The sequence below is a fragment of the Eublepharis macularius genome, chromosome 1, assembly GCF_028583425.1.
Source record: "Eublepharis macularius isolate TG4126 chromosome 1, MPM_Emac_v1.0, whole genome shotgun sequence".
Lineage (NCBI taxonomy): Eukaryota > Metazoa > Chordata > Lepidosauria > Squamata > Eublepharidae > Eublepharis > Eublepharis macularius.
In genome coordinates this window covers 126,170,236-126,182,593 of record NC_072790.1, presented here as the reverse complement: position 1 = coordinate 126,182,593, position 12,358 = coordinate 126,170,236, and the positions used below count along the sequence as shown (strand labels likewise).

At 41.4% G+C, this 12,358-nt stretch overlaps 1 long non-coding RNA gene across 2 annotated transcripts in view; it reads left to right on the top strand.

The window, feature by feature from the left end:
* The window catches only part of LOC129345165 (uncharacterized), a 31,151-nt gene extending 19,727 nt beyond the window's left edge, over nucleotides 1-11,424 (top strand). Inside the window, exons 1-4 of one of the 2 annotated variants that reach the window (XR_008598473.1) lie at nucleotides 468-973; nucleotides 1,460-1,623; nucleotides 3,093-3,163; nucleotides 10,486-11,424. This is a non-coding gene — a long non-coding RNA (uncharacterized LOC129345165). Of the gene's footprint in view, nucleotides 1-467; nucleotides 974-1,459; nucleotides 1,624-3,092; nucleotides 3,164-10,485 lie in introns of those variants that run through there. The other variant, XR_008598466.1, reaches the window with a different exon arrangement.
* The last annotated feature ends 934 nt before the right edge of the window (nucleotides 11,425-12,358 follow it).

Here is a 12,358-nt window from a genome sequence, read left to right as displayed (position 1 = left end):
GATGCTTTGGAGGCTTTTGGGAAAGGGAAAGAGGAAATAGTAGGGAAGTGGGAAATGAGATACTCCTTGTAAGTCCTGGTAGATTGTCCGCTTATACCTTCTAATACCTTATCTTCATGGTTGAGCACATATCAGTAGGAAAATGGGCCCACTCACAGAGAAGTAAAAGGTTGCTGTGTAAAAGGGGGCCTCCTTGGGTAGGCAGAAAAAATATTAATTGTAGTTTTCTAAAAAAGAAGAAAATAGCCTTCTTAAGACTGAAGATATTAACTGTTTTCAAGGAGACAATGGTGGCAATCTTAAGGAGGGCTGTGTGGAAGTAAGTCCTATTTTAGTCAATAGGGCTTACTCCCAGGAAAATGTTCTTTGGATTGCAATCACAATTTCCTGATTTATCTGTTTCTAAATGGCTATATTGTTTGATTTCGAAAGGATCTTTTTGATACAATATTCATCTTATTATTTCATAGAAATTGTACAATTCTAGATAATAATTCATCAGTGATTTATTGTAAATGACTACCTGCATAGTAAAAAGAATATATGGCATTTCTGTTATTCTCACTGTAATTGCAACTAGACGTGGGCACGAACAGCATTATGAACAGAAAAAAACCACGAACAGCCCAATCTGCTGTTCGCGAACAAGCTGTTCATGATGCCCCATCCTAAACAAACAGGTGGTCGTTGCAAGCCTCATTGGTTGCTTTCGGCAGCCGTTCATCAATCCAGACAGTCTGACACCTGCAATCAATCCCCTTGGCAACTGGAGGCAGGGACTGAACTCCTTCTGGCTTTCCTTCTGGCTTTAACCCTTCAAAGTACTTCCAGCAGAGAGTCCCGTTTTTGCCACTGTGAAGAGAAAATGACAGCCAACGGAAGACCTGTGGATCATGCCTTTCCCGGGGTGCAATCTCTCTGAAACTTGGAGGGTCTTCAGAGGACAGTGAGGACTCTGTCCCCTGCAAATTTGGTGGGTATTGGACATTGAGAAGGTCAGTTGGTAACCCCTCAAAGTAGCTGCCAGCAAACACTGCTGTTTTTGCCAGGACAGGGCCCTTTAAACTATCAGTTGGCAGGTGGCAGGGGGGAATCCCCACCTGCCAGCTGATAGTTTAAAGGGATCTTTAAAGGGCCAGGTAAGTGGGTTTAAGGGGGAGACTAAGTGGGGGGTGGGGGTGGGGTATTCTGGCCCCCACGAACAATGAACATGTCCGGGAACAGTTCATGTTTGTCCATGTTCGTTGTTCGTGGATGGCAATGAATGACGAACAGGGTGTTCAGGGATTTTTTTCTGTTCGTGCCCATATCTAATTGCAACACATGTCACTGGAAATCTAATAGCACATAGTGTATGTTGACATATTACAGCAATATTGTTCCATAAAACAAATACCAATGGCATTTCTGTGAAATATTAACACTATATTATGATGCTGCTTTAAATTTTTGACTGCAGGTAGTACAAACCAGAAGGTTAAAATGATACAAGGACAGGATATTAATGAAATGAAGTTACATAGCAACCACAGCCTCATTTGTGAGTTGGGTGAAGAAAGCAACAGGGGTCCCTGACCACAAATACGGAAATTGCAGCACAGCAGCTGAACATGAACTGAAATGGTAAACAAGGAGTTCTTTTTTATAATTCCTGTTATTATTAGTCTCCTTTTTACATGTGAAAAGAGTATTAGACTTTATACATCAAAAGAACATAAGACAGCTAATTCTTCTGTCTTTGTCTGTATGATCAGTATTTAACAATAAAAACTGTATTACCATAGGAGTATTCTCTACGAATGTTTCATTCATGTCATAGTAAGTGTACTATTGGCTACAACAAATTTCGGAAAGGTGAGCTGTGTACAAAGCATTGGTAGAAGGATGTATCTGAGTGGAAGTCCTTTGAAAGTGGCCACCGTCAACATGAGTTGCTGGATTGGTGCAATAAAGCTAAGCAGCACAGCAGTGTTGTGTCATTCTGGGAAACCAAGATCAATAAAGAGACTGGTTTATCAATCCAGAGATACTTGGCGCTCCTTAAGCATACAAAGCACTGTTAATCTTCACATGGCCACTGTTAACTAAGTGAACACAACAAGCTCTGCTTTTTATGTACGTGTAGCAAATGAGACAACGGTTTTCGTAGGACATGATGAAGCTAGTAAGTATTGTAGTAGATGGTAGTGATTAAGGATGGGTCTTCAGTTTGAAGGAAATCAGATGTGCATCCGCTGAATACCTAAACTCCACAGGTCACAAACACTGTGACTTCAGATTATATTTGTGTCTGATTTATCCTTGCAAACCCACAGTGCAGACAGGCAATTACGATAACAACACAGAATGTATAGTACTAAATTTTCACATTTGGAATGACCTCTGTCTACATTCCATCTTAATGACTGTGTGAATGGATCAGGGAGATCTGTTCTAAGGATATGATTATAAACAGCAATATCAGGGGACAGACTCATCAGTGGAGGATATGAAGCACCAAGTTTAATCCCTGACACCTGCCATTAAAATAATATCAGGAAGCAAGGATATTACATAGGCTTCGGCAGTAAAGGCATTGATATAACTAAGCTTCAGAAACGATAGATCTTATTTGCTAACTTACCTCCAATTCAGCTGATAACCTGTCAGTCACATCACTTTGCTTCTAGACAAGATTATCTGAAATGTTAAGAGCTGCATAGGTCTTAAGCTACTATCCTAAGCAAAACTAGAGTGGTAGTTGTTTTTGTCTGCTACATTTAAAATAACAAAAAGAATATTGTGACGCCTTAAAGACTAATGAATTTATTGTGGAATAACTTTTTAAGAACCAGAGCCCACCTTTCCAGTTGCAGGAAGAGTTACATGCAATTGGTGGAGAGATTTATACCCAGAGTATATAAATGCATGTAATGTTCCATGTCTAACAAGATCGGCTCTGGCTCATGAAAGCTTTTGCTTCTGTTAGTCTTTAAAGTGCCACAAGACTCCTTGTCCTAAGAAAATTCTATTGAAATAAGTTGGGCCTACTTGTTATTAAATGGAGTTAGGGCTTAGAGTAGCTAATATACTAACAATGCTATCCTAAACAGGTCTACTCGGGCTACTACTAAGGTCTATTCAATGGGGCTTACTCCCAGGAAAGTGTCCTTAGAATTGTATTGTAAGTATACCAACAGCTCTACAAGTATCTTTATTATATTTGCATTCCACCCTTCCTCAAAGTGCACATGATAGCTTATATTCATCACAACAATTCTGTGAGAGAAGTTATGGTAAGATAATGTGTGGCATGGCTGGGTTGGGATTTGAATTTGGGTCTTCTCAGTCCAAGACATTACCATCATATCATACTAAGCTGTTAAAAATATTTGCAAAAGTAGTTCATAGATAATTTCTGAAAAGCTTTTCAGAACTAGCTAAAGCCTAAGGGGAACACAGCAAACATTCATAACATGCATGGTGTAGAAACAAATTGAAAGAGAATGTCTCCTCCCTCTCCTGTAATGCTACAACTCAGGGTCACCCAATGAAGTTATGATTGATAGCTTCAAGACAAACAAAAGCTTATTTATGCAACACATAAATAATTTCTGGAATTCATTGCTACAAGGGGTAGTAATGGCACTAGCTTAGACTTGAAAAGGGGCTATAGATTCAAAGAGGATAGCTAAATGGAACCTTCATTTTTTGAAACAGTGTCTTGATCTGATTTAAACATGATGCCAGCAGAATCCATACACATTACTAGCATTTCATTTAATGTGGGCCACTGGATGTACCAAGTGGTTATGCTACCCTTATAGGTGATCTCTTTGTAAGTTGGGGGAATTAGCATACAAGCAGCAAGAGGGGGTAACTAAGAGAGATTTCTTCACCTGTGTATATGAGGATTGTTCCTCTAGAGAACCCTTAGTTAAAACAAGCGGATGTTCAACAAAAATGGTTTTTATTGAAGAGGTATCAAAGCAAACACACAGAAAATCACATACAACATGAAACAAACCCTGGGGAGGATGGTGCTTTCTGCCCAAAAACAATAACTTAATGGCTGTCTCCAGAAGTGGGACAATAAAATTGGGAAAGGTTTGACTAAACCTTCCTGGGTTTTACTGAAGGTAAAAAGGTATTTGATGATCTGCAATGGCTGGACAGGTGGAGCTTAGCAGATCCCTGAATAGCCCAGACTGGGAGAGTGGATAAGGGAAGATCTGCAGGGTATGGAGGTGATTAATTCAGAAACTCCTGAAAGACTCTTTGTCTTAAGATCTTTGCACATCTTCAGGGGTGTGGGGTGATAGCCAGTCTTGCCTATGTTCACATGCCAGAAATTTTCCAGTTCCTGGCCAGAGGTTGGCAACCATTTCTTGCCTCACCAGGCAGCACTTCCGTGTTTTCAGAACACATGAAGAAAGGAGCATATTCATAGACATATTCATAAGCTTCCCTATTGGTGTGAGGGTCAGGGTCAACTGCTAACAGTTATGTAAGCAATATTAACCCACTGCAACAATACCTACAGTGATTATGAATCTCTCGCATTTAAATGTTGCACACATAGCATATGAGCATGTGCAATGTTACATGGAACTGACCTGCCAGCTTCACGTTTAAATTAGGTAGCCATCATTGAATACCAATTTCAGGGAGAGAACAACAGGAGGCAGCTATATCCTTAGTACTACAGGCATCTAGTTGACATTTGGGGGTATAGATGCTGGATCTTTGGTCTGATCCATTAAGATTTCTTCTCATGATCTGTACCTTGATCCAATGATCTACTGCAAGGTTAGAAAACCTCAACACATACATTTTGCTTCTCTGCCTATTAGTGCATCCTTTAGAATTTATTATTGTATTAGTTTATTATTTCTGTACTCAGACCTGTATGTATGGAGCATTGCCCATTGAAGTAAATAGGAAAACCCACTCAAGTGAACTGTTGCAGGTTAGAAATCATGAAAAAGAATCAACCTTTTCATATATATCATGAAGAAAATTTTATAAAGTGGTAATAATTTATCCATCCCCAGTCTTCAACAGCTATAAATATATTGACAAAACAACATAACAAATTGACTACAAAAGACTGCTTTTACTTTGACCGTGGTATGTATCTGTCTGGGAGCTGCTTCAAACACTTAAGTTTCTGTCCATAAATCACTTAAAGCATGAAAATTGTATGTTGATCATTATGACAGACAGGACTGGCTCCAGCTCCGCCTCTCCTGAGACAGACAACGGGAGCAGGCAGAATGCTGGGCCAATGAGAGTTAGTGTCCATTGGAGGGAAAGGAGGCTCTCAGAAGCTGCTGGGAGAGAAGGGTTTTTGACTTTGCTGAGGGAAAGCAGCAGAGAGAGAGACAGCTGGTTACAAACCTGTTCTGAGACTTTAAAACATTCTCTGTTTAACTCCAGTTGGTTTATTAGTTTAAAATTCGTTCACTCCATATTCCATCTTGTAAATAAAGTTTATTTTTTCTTTTGTTTAACCCTGGCTGGTTTGAAATAATTGTCTGAGGGGAAGCTACTGAGAGAGAACATACACAGAGAGAGAGAGAGAGAGAGAGAAATGCTCTGGTTAAGTTAAATTGGCCTAGTTTAATGGTGGCAGTGTATATATAGGGAAAGTGACCTCTGAGTTCCCTTTTCCTCAGTAGCCCTGGGCTGTAGCTGGGTGAGGAGAGGTACATAGAGGAAACTGGCTGCCTGTCTTGTAGAGCCTCTGTAAGAGGAAATGGGATCCTGTGAGGATTTGGATCAGGCTTCTCTGTCTGCTATAGTGGAGGCTAGACAGGTGGTGTGTGGTAGACTCCCAGCCTTTACCTGCTTGAGTGGCAAGTAGGGTTGCGAACCTTCAGGTGGTAAAAATAGACAAAGACACTCCTGGTGTACAACTGGAAGTTTGAATAGATAAACCACAACCAGGAGAATAACAATATACACTATCTTGTAGCTAACAATATAATCCACTTTATAAACAATCTATTAAAGTTACTAAGTGCATTGGTGCATATCATAAAGTGCTCAGAAATATGACATACATTCCTCTATACATCATCGAATTCCCATCAGTAAATATCACTCATTAATAAATACATATAATAATACAATAAATAACATTCATAAATATCTCTATACCACTGTTTCCCAAAGTATGGGTTGTGGCCCACTGGTGGGTCGCAAGCGGATATTGGGTGGGCCCCAATGTTCCCTCTAAGATGTGCAGTGCTGTGAGCCAAAAATGTATTTTGTGAGCTGAAACTTGCATAAACATTTATTTTGTGAGCTGACTTGCATAAAATTTTTGAGAGCGCCTTTTTAGAAAAAAAATTGCAATCTACAAACATACAAACATTTGGCTACCACATAAACCAGTTTGTAGAAGCTTATAACCACAACCTTATAAATAGCTGAGAATTTTTAAACTGTATTTTAAGCATGTTTTTAAAGAATGTTTTATACATTATACCTGTAAACATAAGTCACATTTCATTACAGAGACTTTCAATTTAACTTCTCTCTTCTTCCTTTCTCTGTTTTCCAGAACTTGAAAACACTGGTATTTTATTGATATTGAGCCAAAGGAGGCTGGAGCAGAGGGTCCAGAGGAGTTAGCCATGTTAATCTGTAGTAGCAAAATAGTACATTTTTCACATGAGTAGCTTTCCTCCCAGACTCCCCTCTGCTCCATAGTAAAGTGTCCAGTAGCACCTTTAAGACTAACCAACTTTATTGTAGCATAAGCTTTTGAGAGCCACAGCTCTCTTCGTCAGATGCATCTGATGAAGAGAGCTGTGGCTCTTGAAAGCTTATGCTACAATGAAGTTGGTTAGTCTTAAAGGTGCTACTGGACACTTTACTATGGAGCAGAGGGGAGTCTGGGAGGAAAGCTACTCATGTGAAAAATGTACCAAGCCAAACAGGACTGAAAAAGAAGTGGGTGAAAGGACCAGATTTTAAAATACAGGACAAATGTCTTCCCTGGCAGCAGAGTCAAGGAAGAGGGGATATGGGCAAGTCAAAGAGAATACAGATACTGCCTCTGAATAGGATCCAAACTTTATTGGAGCAAGAAGGAAAAGGGAAGGGCCCAAGGATGATGCAACTTCTGGGTTTTGAAGCCAAGCTATCCTTGGTCCCTTGCCTTGCTCACGTGGGATTATTCCCCCCCACTCCAGCCCCCTCCATCCACCATTGCCACTGAAGGAGACACAAGGCAGAGTGGGTCTGTTTAGAATTTCACATGCCTTCTTTCTCTCAGAATGCTAGACTTACAGTTCAACCCTCCTCAAGCCAAATTCAGAGGTGTTTGTTGGTGAGGCAGATCCTGAGATTTCCTGTTATGAAGAAGAAAGGAAAGGAGGGAGAATGAGAAAGAGATGGAGAGCTAGTTTTGTGCTTGCAACAAGCCACTGAAGGTGCATTTTACTTACATTTAAACAAAAGGTGTCAGCTTTATGCAGGCAAAAAAGGGGACAGAGATTGCTCAGAGAAATGCCCTGATGCTCAAACTCAAAGGTGGCAGAAGAAGAATTTCTTCTACATGTGCGGAAGGGGAGTAGGCTTGTCATTCTCCTGGTGGTGGCTGGAGATCTCCCTGAATTACAACTGATCTACAAGCAACAGAGATCACTTCCCCTGGAGAAAATAGTTGCTTTGGGGGTGATCTCTATTGTACTATACCCTGCCAAGGTACCTCCCCTCCCCAAACTCTGCCTTCTCCAGGTTCCATGACCTAAATCTCTAGGAATTTCACATCCTTCACCAACAAGCCCTCAGTGTCACAGGACAAGCCTACCCCACTGCTATCCTGTGCCATCCTTCATCCCCAGGCCCTCATTGTTGCAGGTCAGGCCTGCCCCAGCGCTATCCTGCGCCATCCTTCATTCCCGAGCCCTCAATGTCATGGGTGAGGCCTGTCCCTGTGCCATCCAGTACCATCCTTCATCCCTAGGACCTCGTTGTCGCAGGCCAAGCCTGCCCCAGCACCATCCAGCTCCATCCTTCACTCCGGGTCCTCATTGTTACAGGCCAAGCCTGCCTTGCGCCATCCTTCACTCCAGGCCCTCAGCGTCACAGGCCAAGCCTACCCCAGAACCATCCTTCATCCTTGGGCCCTCAGCATTGCAGGCCAATTCTGTCCCAGTGCCATCCTGCTCCATCCTTCATCCTGGGGCCTCAGTGTCGCAGGGCAGGCCTGCCCCAGCACCATCCGGTGCCATCCTTCACCCTGGGCCCTCAGCAGTGTAGGCCAAGTCTGCCCTGGTGCCATCCTTCACCCTGAGCCCTCAGAGGTGTGGGTCAAGCCTGCTTTAGTGCCATCCTGCCGCATCCTTACCGTTCAGAGGGTGCCAGCTGAGCAGGAAGTTGAGGCCATCAGAGAGGAATCATTTCCGTGCTCAAGCAATCATGTGGCCCAAAAGGTAATATTCTGTGCGCAATTGCGCACAAGCGCACACTAGAGGGAACGCTGGTGGGCCCTGAAACTGATAGGGCGACAGTCGCAACATTTTTGCCAGGCCGTGTCGTTCGGCCGGCAGCCGAACGGTTACTAATAATTTAATTTCTCGCAGCGTGTCGTGGAGTGTGATCGTTCGGCGTGGGCACGGAGCGGGGGCGGGGCGGCTGAAGGCGACTCGCGAGCCCGAGCATCAGTCATCACTGTAGTGTTCGTCGTCGCGTGTTGTGTGTTTATTATCTTTTTAAAACTAAATAATGGACAAGTGGTTGAAACGGATAGCAAAAAGTACGCTGCCAGCGGCGGATTGTATACAGAGTGATGAAAAAATAGAAGATGTTATTTCGGATGACAAAAGTGATACTGAGCCTGACCTACTAGCATGCATGAAGATATCTTGTTCTGCAAACCAATTATTCGTGGAACAGCCGAGGAAATTTTCAAAGAAATTGATTCTTATACAAAAGAAAAAGGTTTGGAATGGAAGAACTGTCGGCATATGCACTGACGGAGCTCAAGCTATGTGCGGCAAAAATAGCAGTGTGGTCACGAGGGTTCTTGAATGAAGTCCCAATGCTTCGTGGACACACTGTAGCCTTCATAGAGAAGCACTGGTTTCAAAACCATTGCCTGATGATTTAAAAACAGTATTAAATACCGCTGTGAAAATTGTAAATTATATTAAAACAAGACCCTTACAAACACGTTTATTTCAAAAGCTGTGCGAAGAGATGGGTAGTCTCCATAAATCTCTTCTTCTGCATACAGAGGTACGTTGGTTATCCAGAGGGAAAGTACTGACAAGATTAGTGGAATTACGCAATGAAGTTACAGTTTACCTGGAAGGAAAAAATGAATATCTTGAATCTCTACTGGACGAAGAATTCATCCTCAAGCTCACATACTTGGCGGATATTTTCTCAAAGTTAAACGAACTCAATTTGTACCTGCAAGGATCAGATGGATCCGACATTTTTGCAGTTCACGATAAAATTCAAGCGTTCATGAAAAAACTTATGTTGTGGAAGAGATGTATCGAGGAAGGCAAGTATGATTGTTTTGAAACATTTGAAACTTTCATTATAGAAAACGAAGTGCAGCCAGATATCAATGTAGTGTCTGCAATTTCCACTCATTTAACAGAGTTGAAAAATAACTTTGACGCCTACTTCGGGGAAGAGATGAAAAAGTTCGACACGATGAGCTGGATTTGTAACCTGTTTCAAGACAACATACCAACTGTAATGTCAACAAAAGCAAGTGAAGAACTTATTGATTTATCAGAAGATACATCGCTGAAAAACACTTTTAATCGCAAGCAATTAACGAAATTCTGGCTTTCAGTTGCTGACACCTATCCCTGCCTGTTTGATGAAGCCATGAAAGTCCTCCTCCCCTTCACTACCTCATACTTATGTGAAGTGGGATTTTTAGCCATGGTTCATATTAAAACTAAATACTGAAATAAATTGGACGTAACGAATTCATTGCGATTAAAAGTGACTAAAATCGAAGTCGACGCTAAAGCTGTAATGGCAAGAAATAGGAAACAAATACATCCTTCTCACTGAAATATCACATCTTATATTTAGTAAGTAAAAATTTCAATTATAACTGGATGTTTTTCTTTTTTTCTTAATTGAACAGTCCTTTACAATAGTTACGATATGTATTAACGAGAAAATGCTGCAGCAGCAATATAACGGTGCTTTTTTTTCTTCATGTTAGTGCGTTATATATGGTTATTGTATTAGGTGGGTCCCGAACTTTGAAATTTTTTTTAGATGGGTCGCGGTCCAGACAACTTTGGGAAACACTGCTCTATACAATAAAACATAGAAAATAGATAGCTGCAATACAAATACAAAACCTAGCACAAGGTCCTAGTAACTATCCAAACATAGTCCTTTTAAATTCCTTGCAAAAGTGCTGGGGAAAAGAGCTCCAGGGAAGATGTTCAACAGGTAGGTGATTCCTCCACCAGTATCATGTTTACTTGCTGTGTTTTTTCTTTCTTTTTTCAGATAGACGTGTGGACCATAAGGATGGCAAGAGTCCAAGCCCTCCTAGCCCTCTGGGTGGTGGCTGGAGATCTCCCAGAATTACAACTGTCTTCCAGATGGCAGAGATCAGTTCCCCTGGAGAAAATGGCAGCTTTGGAGAGTGGACTCTATGGCATTCTACCCTGCTGAGACCCCTCCTCTCCCCAAATCTCACATTCTCTAGGCTTCATCCCCCAAATCTCCAGGAATTTCCCAACCTGGACCTGGCAACCCTAGTGGCAAGGAGTGTGAAAGACTGTATCTCGCCGTCACCATAATTATCAAACCTGTAACAGCCACACAAATACTTCTCTCTGCATGTATACACAGTTTAATGAAGTGTCCCTGCCCCCACTGTACCCAGCATGATATCTCTGGAGGTCTTACCTTCTCATATTGCCTGAGCAAGGGATGAAGTAGACCCTTATACTGGCAAGAAGAGGCTAATTTTATTCTGATAACATTAAGAAACAGATAATTGGATCAAGCTTGTAAGCAAATGGTGAAAGGAAGAGAACTTTTTTTTATATGGTAGTAAGATCTTTTTCAATGTTGCTTTACTTTACTCTTCAAGCATGTGTATTGAAATGGAACAAATAAGCAAACTGAACCTAATATTAATCTTCCTCACAACTCAATGATACTCTAGAAATGCTCTGATTTTTAATGCAGCCTTTTGGCTACAGGAGGGCTCGGGAAAGAGATGAGCTGTGCAACATGACCTGAAGGTCAATAAATGCAAGCTCTAGTGGATTAACTGAGAAAGCATATTCTAAGACTGAAGATCCTTCAGTAAAAATGCACTGTTTGTCATTATTCTGATTCAAACTAGAAGGCTATAACTTCCACCACCACTTTGGTTCATCTTTCATAGAAAGATCATATCTCTCATGAAACAAAAAGAATCTATATTTAATAATAAACATGTATGAATCATGCATATCTTTAGAATCCTAAATAATTTACCTTCTTTGTATTGTTATAAATTTTTTTTATGTTGCAGTCAACACAAAGGAAAGACTTCAGTGGAGTGTAATACATACATTGCTTTTACATTGCAAAACCTTTGCTGTCTTATGCCTCTGGTTCCAAGCCCTTTGCTAAGCGGGCCATTATGGCCCTCTTAGAAATGCACATGCTCCTGAACTGATGATGATAATAATAATAATAATAACAACAACAACATTTGATTTATATACCGCCCTTCAGGACAACTTAATGCCCACTCAGAGTGGTTTACAAAGTATGTTACTATTATCCCCACAACAAAACACCCTGTGAGATGGGTGGGGCTGAGAGAGCTCCAGAGAACTGTGACTAGCCCAAGGTTACCCAGCTGGCTTCAAGTGGAGGAGTGGGGAATCAAACCCGGCTCTCCAGATTAGAGTCCTGCGCTCTTAACCACTACACCAAACTGGCTCTCATTTTATAAAAGACAAGTTTCTAGGCCTTTTCCTTACATAGATGTAAGGACTAGTATATGTTTGCAGAATTGCATCGAATCTCTCACAAGGGAGATGAATTTAGAAGATCGTTCTCAAGATGATTCCTGCCCTGACTTCGAGGCAGAATGGATGTGCATAGGCCCAGCCAGCTCACAATCTGGTCTACTTTCTGTCCCCAGATCAACAGGCGCGGCATTAAGGTGAAGCTCGAGTAATATGCTATTATACTAGAAAACCAACTCAACCCCCCCCCCCAAACAAAAAACCTTTCTTACCCATAAATATTATAACTGGATTTAGTACTGTAGTGAAGTACGGGCATCAAGCGAGTACATTAATATATAAGGTCTGTTCCCTGATGGACCACTCATCTTGTATAGACATTGTATCACAATGTGCCCCCCAATCCT